The following is a 14850-nucleotide window of genomic DNA, read 5'->3' on the forward strand; positions in this document are numbered from 1 at the left end:
CCATCATGTTCTGACTCACCACAAGACAAAAAGCCATGAGGCAACTGACCATGAACTGAAGCATCTGAAGTCATTAGCCCAAATAAACAAGTATACCTTTTTAGTTGTTTGTCTTAGGTATTTTGTGACAGTGGCAGAAAACTGACTTATAAGCCAATGATACTGTATTTGCAACCTCAATGAATATTTTATTTGCAGCACTAGAAAAAAATCAACCTTCTCTATCTGGAATTTCTCCTGGGTCTGAGCTTCTTTCTCTGCTTTCCCTCCTAACTCTCCAGCTACTTCTTAGTTGAAATCCATGGGATCATTTTCCTCTACCTGTTTTTACTTTGTAATTATTCTTTTATTAGATCTCTTTTATTCAAGAAAAGCAAACTGGTTGATGTGATATACACCTATGATACTCTGTAACCTATATTTCTAGCTCAGCATCTCATTCAAAGTACAGGCTCACTACAACTGCTGCCTAGTAAATACTACTTGAACAACATTTGAAACATATCTTAGACAGGCCAATATAGTATGAGCCCTTTATAACTCACTAACTTTAATTCTTTACTTTGGTACTTGTACCACCTTACTCTATCTTAGGCCCTTTGGGCTGCTATAACATAATGCCATAGACTGGATGTGTTATAAAGAACAAAAAATGTGTATTTCTCACCAAACCTAAAGTTCAGTAATTATAGTCTCTTAGCTTTTCAAACATTAAGCACATCAGAAGTAACTCTTTTCTTTCCCCTTCCCCTCCCACTTCCCCTACCTCTTTGGACCTTTTCTTCAATTTTATTCTTCTTAAACCCCTAAGATGCCACCAAAATGTCCTGCACCTACCAAGGCTTTATTAATACAGTATTTTATTAAATTAAATTACATAACTACAGGAAACATAGCATATTTAGGGTTTAAACTACAAAAATAGACATTTTTCTGACCATATTTGAAATTTGCAGTTTTTTACAATGTGTAGGTGCTCTAGGAACATAACCTCCATGAATTTCAGGGGTCCACTGTAAAGTTCCTCACATCTACCTCAAGAAGCTTCTATATTAAATGTTCACCATATGCTATATTGTTTTGACATATTCTCATGTGAAAGGGGGGCATTTGTTTCTTTTAAAACATAAAAGAGAAGTAAGGCCTAGAATTTATATTTTATAGTATTAATTGATTTCTCATCTAGAGATGATATCTGAATCTACAGTAACTCTTTAGAAAGAAAAGTACTTTGAAAGTAGGCAGACCTTTATTACAGTACCTCATATTCCAACAAGTAAGAGAAATTCTAAATAAAAATATATCACAAAGCAGTTCCAATGCAATGTAAGAATTTCAAAGAATGGAATATAGTAGAAGCACCTTTCTCATTGCTTGTAAGACTAATTTTGTTTTTATGTTTGAAAAACAAAGGGGATTAATAATAAAGAAATGGCACATGATTTCAAAGCCTGGATAAATTACAACCTCAGGACTCTCTGGTCCTGCATGCTGGACAGTCAGACTCATCTGAGACACGATGGTGAAGGTATTGGGCCTGTTGGGCTCCATACTGGGCACCTAGTCACCAGGGCTGCTTTCAACACTGACACAGTGGATATTGTGGCCATCAATGACCCCTTCATTGACCTCAACTACATTGTCTACATGTTCTAGTATAATTCTACCCATGTCAAATTCCATCAAGGCCTACAACAGGAAACTCATCATCAACAGAAAGGCCATCTCCACCTTCCAGGAATGAGATCCCACCAACCTCAAGTGGGCCGATGCTGGCACCAAGTATATGATGGGGTACCCTGGCATCTTCTCCACTATGGAGAAGACTAGAATTCACTTGAAAGGTGGAGCCGAAAGGGTCATCATCTCTGCCTCTTCTATGGATGGCACCAAGTTAGTGATGGGTGTGAATCGTGAGAAGCATGACTACTCCCTCAAGATTGTCAGCAATGCTTCCTGCACCACTGGCCACCCTGGCCAAGGTCACCATGACAACTGTGGACAGTGGAGGGACTCATGACCATAGTCTATGCCATCACTGCCACCCAGAAGACTGTGGGCAACTTCTCTAAGAAATTGGCATGATGGCCATGGAGCTGCCCAGAACATCATCCCTGCATCCATTGGTGCCACCAAGGCTGTGAGCAAGGTCATCTCGAGCTGAATGGGAAGCTCACAGGCATGGCCTTCTGCATGCCCAGCCAAATGTGTTGGTTGGTGGATCTGACCTGCCACCTGGAGAAACTAGCCAAATACAGTGACATCAGGAAGGTGGTGATGCAGGCATTTGAGGGCCCCGTGAAAGGCATTCTGGGCTACACCAAAGACCAGGCATTCTACCACCTTTGATGCTGGGGCTGGCATTGCCCTGAATGGGTACTCATTTCCTAGTATAATGATGAGTTCAGCTACAGCAACAGGGTGGTGGACCTGATGGGCCACATGAGCTCCAAAAAGTGAGGACCCCAGACCACTGCCCCAGCAAGACTACGGAGGGAGAGGCCTGGGCTGTGTACTGAGCCCAAACACACTGAGAATCTCTCCTTCTCACGACTTCCTTCCCAGATCCTTGGAGAAGGGGAGGAGCCTAGGGAGTGCTGGCTCAACATGTATCACCAATAAAGCCCACTGCACCCTCCCAAAATAAATAAATTACAGTCTCAGAATTTCATTCATCTTTTTCTTTTCTTTAGAGTCACACTCAATTACAGGGTCTTTAGATCTACCAGACTTGATATAAAGATTTTCCCAATATATTTCAGTCATAGTATGGAAACACAATGACAAACTCTGCTAAATTGAATTTTGAGCTCAATTGTCAAAATATTTTTCCTCATAAAACTATTTTGAGATTGCTCCTTAAACTGATATATTAATTCAAAATACCTTTCTCTTAAAATACTGAAATAACATGCATTTGGTTTTAGATGAAGGAGTTCTAAAAGTTAAGTGCCAATATTAAGAAGTATATACATTTTATTCTTTGCATGAGGCCACACTAATGTCTAAGATTTACAGCCAATAAGTACAAATTGTTATCATTTCCAAAATTATGTTTAGTTGCCTATACATTTTTATGCACTCACAGTGACTTTGAAGTGACATATCTGATTTTAAATCACTGGCCTTTTTGCATAAACTTAACAAATAAAGAGAAGTCATATTTAATATTATTAAAGTATAGCTATTCTGTGTATGTGTGTGTGTGTGTAAATACATACACATATATAATTTGGAATGCTTTAATAAAAATTATAATACACTTAGGGAAAAGGTGACATTTTGCATAAATACTATGTATATTACTTTCAACCCAATATTCCTCCTAAAATTTAGATGTTTTTTAGCTGCATCCACTCAAATTGGTCTAATTTCACTTTATCATTGAGAATTTCTTACGGTTAAAAAATATACTATATGAGAAACATAGCTAAAAATTTATAATATTGCCCAAACTGTAAAAATACTTAAAGGTATTACTTCTACCATTTTCAAAATAACCATTCAAAGTACTTCTTGAAAGTATTACCTGTGTTTAATAATCTGAAAAAAAAAAAAACACCCAGCTATTTAAAACAGAAGTGCTTTCCTGTTAAGGACGTATTTTAGAAAGTGAGCTTTAGTCCAACAATTTTAGTTCTTTATACATGAATAATACCCCATTCTGTATATAAATCACATTGTCTTTATCCATGTACCTATTGATACAAATTTAGGCTAATTTCATGCCATGACTATTGTGAATAGTTCTGTGATAAGGATAAAGTTTCTCTATTGTATACTGGCTTTGATTTTTTCTGGTTTATAATCAGGAGTGGTATCACTGGAAATTTTCCTACTCCTATTTTTAGTTTTCTGATGAACCTCTATACTGATTTTCATAGTACTAATTATGTTCCTACCAGCTGTATACAGGCAACAACTTCTCATCCCCAATAAATTAGAGGTATGATCTTGCAGCAGACTCAAAACCCAAAAGCCAGCTACACCTGGAAGACATCTCTAAGAAGTAGTCATTTCCTAAGGGTTCTCAATACCAGCACTAAAACTACCTACCATAAGGAATTTACAAGCATCACTGCAGAAATTAAACTAAAAAAAAAAAAAAAGAAGAAGGAAATGTGAAGACACAAAAGCAAGACAGAATGTCAGATTGCCAATTTGCCAAAGGCAAACCTGGGAGAAATGAAGTGGAGCAATTCAAAAGCCACCCACCTGGACTCTCAGAAGTAGTAACAGTGGAAGTCACAAAGAAAATTAGAACCTAGAAAAAAATCATATCAGATATAATTTCTCAGATAACTATAGACATGATGACCATAATGAAAGATATGATTAGTAAATCTAGAGTAGATACAGATTTATAAACAATAGAGGAGCTTAGAAAAAGGATGGAAACTGTGAATGCCCAACACAGGAAAGAAATGGAATCCATGAAACAGATTCCAACAGGTATCCAGGAGATTAAATTATCTATTGAAAGTATACTCCGCAGAATGAACTGATGCTGCAAGGACAGAATATCAGATCTAGAAGACACATTTGTGATTAGTGATGATGAAAAGAAAGATTTCTTAAAAATAGCAAGACCATGATAAAGCTATCCAAGAGCTGCTAGATGATGAAAAGAATAACACAAAGTTGATCAATGAAAAAGCAGGAGATAGCACAAATGATATAAAATAAAAACTTATTCACAGAAGTGATGGCAGAAAACTTCCCAAGTATGAAAAAAGAACTTGACATACAGATAAGTGAGGCATATAGAACTCCAATTATCCACAATTTTTTAAAAAACTACATCATGGTAAATAATAGTCAGAATTCCAGAAATTCAACACAAGAACAGAATATTAAAAGCTGTTAGAGAAAAGAAATAAATCACCTACAAAAGAAAGCCCATCAGAATCACAGCAGACTTCTTAACACAAATCGTTAAGTCAAGGAAAGCTTGCAATGAAGTACTTCAAGTCCTAAAAGAAAACAAGCTCCAGTCCAGATTGATGTACCCTACAAAACTAGCTTTCAAAATTGATGGAGAAATAAAATATTCCCGCAACAAAGAACACATGAAGAAATTTATGATCACAAAAACAGCACTTCAAAACATTATGAAGAATATTATAGAAAGAGATAATGAAGCTTATAACTCCATAAACCCCAACAGAATGAATCCACCAGGCAAGGCAAGCAATTAAACAGAAGGGAACAAAAGGAAACCAACAAGAAAATAACATGGCAAGGATAAGTCAGTACATATCAGTCATAACTATTAATGTAAGCGACCTCAATTCACCAATCAAAAAAACAGACTGGTAGAATGGATCAAGAAACAAGATTCACTCTTGCAATAGGTGGGCTAATGTATTAGCTGAGAGGACTGAACAACTGGCACCATGAACTTGAGCTCCACAGGAAAAGATGTTGGTTCCCACCTGGCATAAAAGGCCTCAGAGTGCCCTGCCTTTAGCTGGATTATATCACCTTGTGTCGGGATCATCTCAGTCATAATCTTGATGCACTGAACTCCAGAGTAGATTTTCTAAGATTTTTTTTCTTTCTCTCTCTTTTTTTTTTGAAATGGATATTTTTACCCCTTTTCAGATGGAGAACCTGAGACATAAAAGAATGAATACATATATAGTGGGCTAGATGGGAGAAAAAGCTGCTTTTAACATGTCAAAAGAATTTGGACGGAAAAAAAAAAGAAAAAAAAAAGTGGACAAAAAGTGGCAGAAGATTCAGAAATACTGCGTCACTCTTGTTATTGTCACAGCATAGACCTTACCACCAGGAGCTGTCCTGTATTCAAAAGTATGGCTCTCCTCTCTGATCTCAGTCTCCACACCTTCTAATTTATGTTCTCCAGTTGCTAATTCTTCAAAATCTCTAGTCCTCTCCACCAGCACCCTTTGGTATTTGTTCCTCTCTCCCCATGATAGATTTAATGGTCCATTCCTTAAACACAATCCTAAATACCCTTGTCCCATTCTACTTTCATCCTTCCTTCCTGGACAAATGCCAAGTCTTCCTCTTGCAGACCTGCTTCTATTTAGTGGCTGAGTCTTATTGGATAAGATCACACATAAAATAAAGTATATTAATTATACCATCATAATTTTGTGATTTGCAATGAAGAGTCAATTTGCCAGGTGTGATCACAAAGGCCTGTAATCCCAGCACTCTAGAGGCTGAGGCAGGAGGGCCACAGCAAGTTTAAGGCCATCCTGCTACATAGTGAGTCCAAGGCCATCCTAGAAAACATAGAGAGACCCTGTGTCGAAAACAAACAAACAAAACAACTAATAGTCACTCCAACATTTTATGGTAATCATCTTTTCAGCTGTTCATTTCCTATAAACTTAATAAACAGTTTCTATGGGCATTTGAGGTACATGAATAGGGAAAAGGTAAATTTCTCCATTTCTTTGGGCTCTTGGCATGTTTCCTTGCCTTAACAAAATTGTTTCAAATGTTTTTAACTTTGACAAACTTTTATTCCTCCAATCCCCTTAAACAAAAATACTGGAACACACCCACCTCACAAAATAGCTAGAAGTCATCAGCATGCAATTTTTCTTCATGAAATCTTCAAAATGTGTGGATTCCACCCCTCTTTTCTTCCTTACTTCTTGTAGTGTAAGAGGTAATCCTTTAGAAAAATCTCTCCTGGTCTTCCCAGGCTGGTAAAGTTGCTGTTACTTCTCTCAGTGCATTTTTTACTCTCTACTACAACTTCAGTTTATACCATCTTTCTGCATCACTCACAGCCCACATGAACAACTCGTGCCTAGCATTTACTTGGTGCTTATGACCCACTGAAAGGCATGAAACCATGCAGGCTTTCCTCTGGAATTTCTCAGGGGAATACTGTAAACTTTCTAAGTTTTGTACATTACAAATCCTAAATATAGCTTTATGGTGTGAGATTTTTGACATTGTCACTACCAGGAGAGAAAAAGAACTTCGAAACTATGAAAATGTCATCTAAAGTTGTAATGTTCATGTGAATATTAAAAAAAGCAAAGCCATCCGCTAATTAAACAAAAAAGTATCCTCCTCGGAGAGAAAGCATATTGGAAAATTGGCAAGGCTTCTGTGGTAAGTGATTGTGAGATGTCACGTGATATCACTGTTTTGATGGTTAAAATCATGCTACTACATCTCTCTCTTTACACTTGGATTGAACCACTAATGTTCATATTGTGCAACACCTCTTGATATAAGTGTGGCAAATATGAGGAAGAAGTACTTGGCAGACTTTTTTAGTCACTTCCAAAAGCAAATTATGAAAGAAGCCTTTTTTGTTTGTTTAATCTCTGTACTGTGAGTCATAATGCAGACTGTGAATGTGCATGGAAATCACTGGTGCTGAAGCAGCTATGTGCTGACAGAACCAGAGAATTCCCAGCGAATAATGCCTTCACAAAACTGCATCCACCTTCACCTTGTCTTATTTATGTTACTCTCCAAGATATGTCTTCTAATGTGTGTTTAGCATTGAACAAATGGTGAAATGCAGCTGTTAAAACCAAGGGCACTGAATACACACCTATCAGGGCTCATGCAAAACAACAATGAGGACTGCACACTAATATACTAGAGTATGGAAGCAGCTAAACAGAATGGCCCTCACAGAGTGTTTCAAATAAGTAATAAATGATGAAAGCATTTCTTTATAATTATGACCATTCTAATTAGTACCATATCCACAATTTCAATTGGCTCAATCAATTTATACCCCTCATCAATATAATAGTATCTTAAATTCTTTCCGTTTAATTCAGGGGTGACAGCAAAACTTTTAAAATGACATATAATATAATAAGATTTCTTAAGATTAAGTTGTGATGTGTAGGTTTTAATCACCTCTGTTCAACCCCTGGTATTTGTGATTTTCTTTACTGTTTAGTGAAAGGAAGAAGTAATAGTTTGGTGAAATATATAAACTACCTTTAGCACAAGAAAAATGTCTTTTTAAGTTGCCTGTAACTGAGGAATACATTGAGAATCCATTTCCCACCATTTTGTAAGTTCAAACTTCTGGGGATTTTTGTTTTGTTTGTTTGTTTTGGAGCACTATGGATGAACTTAGGGTTTTGAGCATGCTAGGCAAGCACCCTACTCCTGAGCCACATCCCAAGCCTTTTTTCATGTTTTCACTTTGATACCCCTCTAAATTGCCTAGACTGGCCTGGAACTTGGAAGCCTCCTGACTCAGCCTTCTGATTAGCAGGGGTTATAGCTACTCACCACAATATCTGGCTTGTTTTTGTTTTTGTTTTTGTTTTTGTTTTTCTAATGTGGCATGACTACTGACTTACTATCATCAGTGAGGAATTGCTTCATGATTTCAGGCTAATGTTCAATCTAAATATATGCAAAACTGCCTTAAAGAGTCATAATACACTTGCTGACATTCTCAATGGTCTATAAAGGTAAATTATAATTTTATAACTTAAGGAAATAAGAAAAAAATCTGGATTTTATACTGACTTAAACTATACATCATCAAGTAGATAGGTACATCAGTAAAAGTGTAAATAATTTCATCCTTAATAATTGATTACTTTAAGTATTGTATTTTATTTTACTACATCATGATAAACCTTTTATTCAGAACTTCCTGTAAAACTGGTAATTCCAATGTATGTTAAAAGTACAAATTTTGAGGGAAAGGGAAATAACTACAAGGTAGTGCTAAAGCACCGCCATGTATCTTTGAGCTTCTAAACGAGCTATTTTTAGCACAATGCAGTTAAATCCCCTACCCAACACATCACCCTGGTGACTAACTTTCCAAAATTAATGTGTTTACTCAATTTCCCAAGCTAGAGATTATGAATTCTCCTAAACTCTTTTTAAAACTTCTATTCACTTCTGACAAGCTGAAAACACTAATCAGAATCTGATTAATGTTACCTTATAGGGGAAAAATGAGAGCATGCTGACCCAATTTGGCAGAATCATTCCCTATAAAAAGATACCAAGGTTTAAAAAGAGAAAACAATTGAATCTCTATTTCTACTCTATCAAGCAATTCCTCCTTGTTAATTAGCTCAAAGAATGTCCAATTTAATTTTTTAAAGATGTGCTGGTAATGTGAATTATTTAAATGACAGAGAATAAAAACAAACAAATTTCTAATTTAGTAAATAATCATTCACAGAAAATGGATTTTATCAAATTAAATAATCCTCACTTATATCTCCTAGCAACCCAAAAAGTGATAGTTGGACATAACACTATGAATGATTGTGATTTGTATAAGGCGCTTTGGGCTGCAGCTGCAATAATGTTTTGTGGTTACAGCTTCTTTTCTTCTCCTGATATGACCACTAACTTGAGTGTTTATGAAAGAGCCACAGAAGCTGAGGTCATCACAATATTACCTTTATTGCCAAGGTTCTCCTAATAGTTCCAGAAACATTTCATGACCAAAAGGAATTTTCAATTGAAATATCTTGTGCTGACTCTGATTAAGGAGATGTCTTAGTCTGTTTTGTGCTGCTATAATAAAATACCACAAACTAGATAATTTATAAAGAACAGAAAATTATTTTCTCTATTTCTAGAAGTCTATGGCCAAAGCATTGGCGGGTTCTGCTGATGAGAGCTGTGTCTCCAAATACCAGCAGGTGGAAGGCAAAGGAGAGCAATTTCTTAGCCAAGCCCTTTAATAAGGACATGTAATCCCAGTCACAAGGGGAAGAGTCCTCATGACCTAATCATCTCTTAATGGCCTTACTTTAATAGCATCACATTTCCCATTCAGTTTCAACCCTAAATTCTGGAGGGGACATATTCAGAACATAGCAGGAGATAGATACAAACTCATATCCATACATCCAAACATCAAATAAACCAATTGAATCACCAAAAATCTCTATGTTTTTAAAGAATAAGATTCCATAGAAATGGACAGTAAAACAGAATTCTGAAGGTCAACTATATTAGACTTCCTTCTAACTTCTTTCCAACTAAGAAAATAATACCTTACTCTATTCCCCAAAAAATTGAAAGACAAAAGGGAAGGGAAGGAGTGGAAGGAAGAAAAAGCTGAATTGTAATTCCTTTTCCTTTTTGGCTTTCTTCTAATAAAACAAAGCTGGAAGCTTTTCTGTTCAAAAAGAGACTGCTTTTACTCCTAATACTGCTCAGGATTTCTTACTTTTTTCCACCTCTTTTCAGGATGCTGCCCCTGGAGCCCTGTCTAGCTTTCGGTTGCTCTGTCAGGCAGGGACCAACACAAATCGCAGGTGAGGCCAGCAGGTGGGACAGGCTCCATGCCTAGCCTACTCCGGCCACAGTGGGATCCCCCTCTGCTTCTGGCAGCCCTGCCCAGTCAGTCCTTTTCTTGACTACGTTCTCTCAGATCAACAGAATTTGTATTTAGGACCATTATTTTTAAAATTCTTAACCTTCTTGTTTCTCTGCTTCCATACATGAAGACCTTCATTCATTACTTATTCTTTCCTAAACCCGCCATCAGAAGAAAGTGACCGTACACTCTGTCCAAGTTCAAGAGTGAAGAAGGGCAGAAAAAAAGGGAGCCATCAGGCCACTGGGGAGTGACTTGGTCCTTTAGGCCAGCTCAGAGTTCTCAGAACAAAGGGAAAGCAAAGTGTCCCTGCTAGCAGATTCTTGGGGTAGTTTAGCCAGAAGGGGGTCTGGGGAAAGGAAATAGACTAGAAGAACCCTTGTGGAGGGGAGGAAATTCTTTTGCATCTGTGTTATCCACATACCTCTTGTCAATTGATTTGGCTTTGTCCCTGAAAAACCATTCAGTATAGCAGAAAACAAGAAGCTTTTCATGTTTCCTTTGTTCAAGGTCAACTTTTCACAAGTTTGATTTCCTCCCACTCACCCATTTCTGCCACAAAGCTTTGGCATATAAAGCATTTCTGAGCAAAATCAAATGAGATAAAATAACCCTCTATTGTTTGTCTTACTGGCATTTTAAAACTACACTCAACTTTCCTGTAGATGCAATATCCCACCAGTTATTCTGCCCCAGGTTTCTGGGCAATGTGGATGGGGAGGAGGAGAGAAGCCTGCCTAGAGCCACCTCTGTGTGAGTCTCCGTCAAGGTTCACTTGCAGCATCAACTCTTCCTTCTGCCGCAAAAATGTTTTTTCCTCCATTTACAAACCTGACATGAAGTAAAAAAAAAAAAAAAAAAAGCCCAGTGAAAAGATACTTTTGTTTAACTGTGCAAAGGTCAGGGAAAAATGTGGTAAAGGACATTTTCCTTTTCAATGCACATTAATCTGGATTTTGCTCCCCCACGGGGTCTCTCGAAAACCGGTGAGAGTGAGCTGGAGTCCTACACCTCCAGGCTGCCATGGGTCCTGACGACATAGGTGGTGGAGGGTGGAACCGCACAGCTGGGAGGCCCCGCCCCCTTCGTTGCCGCAAGTGTCTTCCTCTTACTGTTTCTCCTGTCATTGGAAGGAATATGACAGACGATTAATTGTAAACGAGGACCCACCTCTAGACCTGCCCCCTTAGTAATGTTCCAATAACAATTCTGCATTTTGCATCTGTGATATGATGAAAATTAATGGACCTAAGAATGATGGATAAAATATTCAGGGAAGAATTTGTTATTGCTCTATGAGTAAAATGTAAAAAAATATTTTTACAGCTATGATACCTTCCTCTGTGAGAGAAGAAAAGAGCAGGGACGTGTTACAATCATTGTGACACCTCTGTCTATTGTATGCTCCCCTATTTTTCCTGCTCACCTAATACATTTTACTAAATAGCTTCTAAACATATTACTTTCTCATTCATGGCAGAAATCTACTTTTGTTTATGAAACAAGTCCTATCACTGTCTTCTTTAGGTTCTACTACATTATGTGAATGGCTTCTTCATTGCAAATCAGTTACTTCCATTTTTATAGGTGGAATTTGGTTATGTGCTCCAGTGATTAAATTGACAAAGGATTCAATCCAAAGAGCAATCTCCAATCACTCCTGGTTGAAAATGACTCCTGGGCAAAAGTCCAATGAGGTTAAACATTGCAAAGAACTTTGAAACACAAAAAGGTTATGCAAATACATGACAAGAGATGATCCATTTCAGTACTGCTACAAAGCAGCATGTTTCCAATGTATTTTTACCTGAATCTCTTCCCATAACCCCAGCTATTTCAAGCAAGTCCACCCACTTGGTGCTGAGGAGTGTAAAAGGAACAGAAGCTCAAATTAAGATGTGCACTCTCACACTTGATTGGCCACTGAACATCAGCAGATTTGTATGAGAATTCTTTTATGACTTATGTTCTCATGGGAAAAAAAAATGACAATCACTTTTAGTACTTTCAGGTTATGTTATTTTCATATTACATAGGAAGTGTTTTTAGAAATCGTAGATAAAACTTTCAGATTAATAGCTCCTGTACACAAGCTAGCCCTAAGGAAAAAAGGATGAGCAGATTAGGGTTTCTTCTTATTTAAACCTTTCTGTTAAATCAAGGAGCCAACTGAGCTCTTGGGGAGAAAAGACAGGAAATAGTTGAGCAGGAGACATAAATTCTTTAAACTGGTATCTCTTATACATTTTCCTAAATGGGTGGGCATAGTTGCTGTTTATATCCTGAGCATAGTCGGCAAATTCAGAGGCCTTTTTTCAGATAGTACTGTGTTCAAATTCAAGCTCTTGGGGCCAGGGATTTAGCTCTGTGGTTTCACTGCTTTCTGCGCAAGCACAAGGACCTGAGTTCGATCCCCAGTACCAAAAAAAAAAAAAAAATTCAAGCTCTGCCATTATTTAGCTATGTGAAATTAGAACTTCGTTCTCATTTCTTCTCATCTGTAAATGGAATTAATAATGGTATTTAAGTTGTAAAGATGTTATAAAGAGTAAATCAGATACAAACTCAACATTTTTAATACAATGTATAATTAAGTAGTAAATGGTTAATAATTGCATCATGTCATAAAAGAAGCTACATGGCATTCTTCCTCGCCTTTTCCATGTATTTATTTAAACATTTGTATTTTAAGTGAAGGTTTTTTTCTGGTTAAATTTCTTCTTATATCTGTTTAATACTTTTTAAATCTTTCATTTCCCCTCTCTACTTCATTTTTCTTTATACCATGCTACATTTCACATCCTCTATTGCTTAATTTTTGACTCTCCTCACTACAGTGTAATCTCTAGTAGGACACGGATTATTTTCTTAATTCTAAACACTGCTGCAGCCCCAGAGCATATGACCTGGAGCATAGTAAGCACTCAGGTATTCAGTGAGCAACTGTTGAATGAATGAATGAATGAATGAATGATGTGGCCTCTATTACTCTACATTGAGCATATTCTTTGTCCTTGCTTGCTTCTTTTTCTTCAGATATTTTTTATCCTGACAATTCTGGAGGCCCTTAATTTCCATGTGACAGGGAGAGTTTATTATATTGTCATGGGATAGTACATCTAAAGCAGGAACTGAACTGGTGGGTTCTCCCTTTGGATGTGTTATAAACCTGATCTATTTCCCATTTGGTCTGGAGCCAGGACTTGCCTCATTCATGCCTTAGGAAAGGAAGGTTACAACTGAAAGTCAGAGTAAGAGTTTAGGTTTCAAAATCATGGGACCCAACGGAAGGCAGAGCTATAAAAACATGTGGCTACTGGAGCCAGTTTCTCTTTTTTTCTCTGTAACTAAAATAGACTCCCTGGATAATGGGAATTTGAGAGTTAGAGATAGAATAAAAATGAATAAGAGACAAAGGTCCTTGAGAAAGAAACCCTAGAACACAGATGTTTACTCACCCTCCACCTGGACACTGGGATTCACATAAACGCCAGTTAATTTGGTGATCTGAGAGCCATTTTTTCATGTTTCATTTTCTGAATAATGAACAAGGAAGCAAAAAGACTTTCAAGTAGAAATGGCTATATGGGAACATCAGTGTTTTGGTTACTTTCTCATGACTGAGACACAGTACCCAAGACCCACAAGTTGAAAGAGGAAAGGCTTATTTTAGTTCACAGTTTCTACAGATTTCAGTCCATTCTTAGCTGACTTCAAGGCAGGGTGGCATGGTAGAGGGAAAACAGTCCATGGTAGGGTAGAAAGGAGGCAACATGATTTCCTTCTTCTTTCCCTTTTTTTTTTTTTTTTGATACCGGGGATCGAACTGGAGACCTTCCGCTTTCAAGGAAGGTGGCGAACGGTGCCTCTTCTTTCCTTTTTATCCCAAGCCTATTGGTTGGTACCACTCACACCCAGGATGGGGCTTCCCATTATCCACACCTAGAACTATGTGAAACCAATTCAGTTATCACATACCCTTAATCCATATTCACACACCTTGATCCAGCCACTTCTGAAAAGCCTCATCTATGAGTGCATGCGGCTTTGAGGGAATATCTAGATAGAAGGCATAACACAGATATACTCTCATTCCATTGTGATGTAAATCTGAAACTGGCAAACCTTCTCTTCCCCCTACCTTAGTCACTGTTTTTAGGACACCACAGTTCTGCCTTAGCATCACCAAGTTTTAAGGACCATTATTGTTTTGATTGCTGCTCACCTCGGGCTACCCAGAGAGGCTCCCATTCCTCTGTGGCTAAGGATGATGGCCCTCGTGTCTCAATATACATATAAACCCTAATCATTGACATCAAGTTTTATGTATAGAAGGCATTTCTATTTTATGTAAATATTTTGCTAAAATCTATGCAGTTTTAATTTCTACTTTTGTCTAATAGTTTCTTCTTGACAAGAAAAGTAGAGGACAACCTTTAAAGAAAGTCCAAATTTTTACTGTAATGTACTTACTAGCTTGGGCTTTTGTGTAATTTTTCATCTTCTGACATCCCAGAAGTGGTATGAAC

The 14850-nt window shown here is 37.3% G+C and overlaps 1 pseudogene; it reads left to right on the top strand.

Moving 5' to 3' along the window:
• Window positions 1-1554: 1554 nt before the first annotated feature.
• Window positions 1555-2460, top strand: LOC101712766 (glyceraldehyde-3-phosphate dehydrogenase pseudogene; annotated as a pseudogene).
• Window positions 2461-14850: the final 12390 nt, after the last annotated feature.

This window comes from Heterocephalus glaber, unplaced genomic scaffold (assembly GCF_053883595.1).
Source record: "Heterocephalus glaber isolate CG9 unplaced genomic scaffold, H.glaber_assembly_v1.0 deba00001463, whole genome shotgun sequence".
Classification (NCBI taxonomy): Eukaryota; Metazoa; Chordata; class Mammalia; order Rodentia; family Bathyergidae; genus Heterocephalus; species Heterocephalus glaber.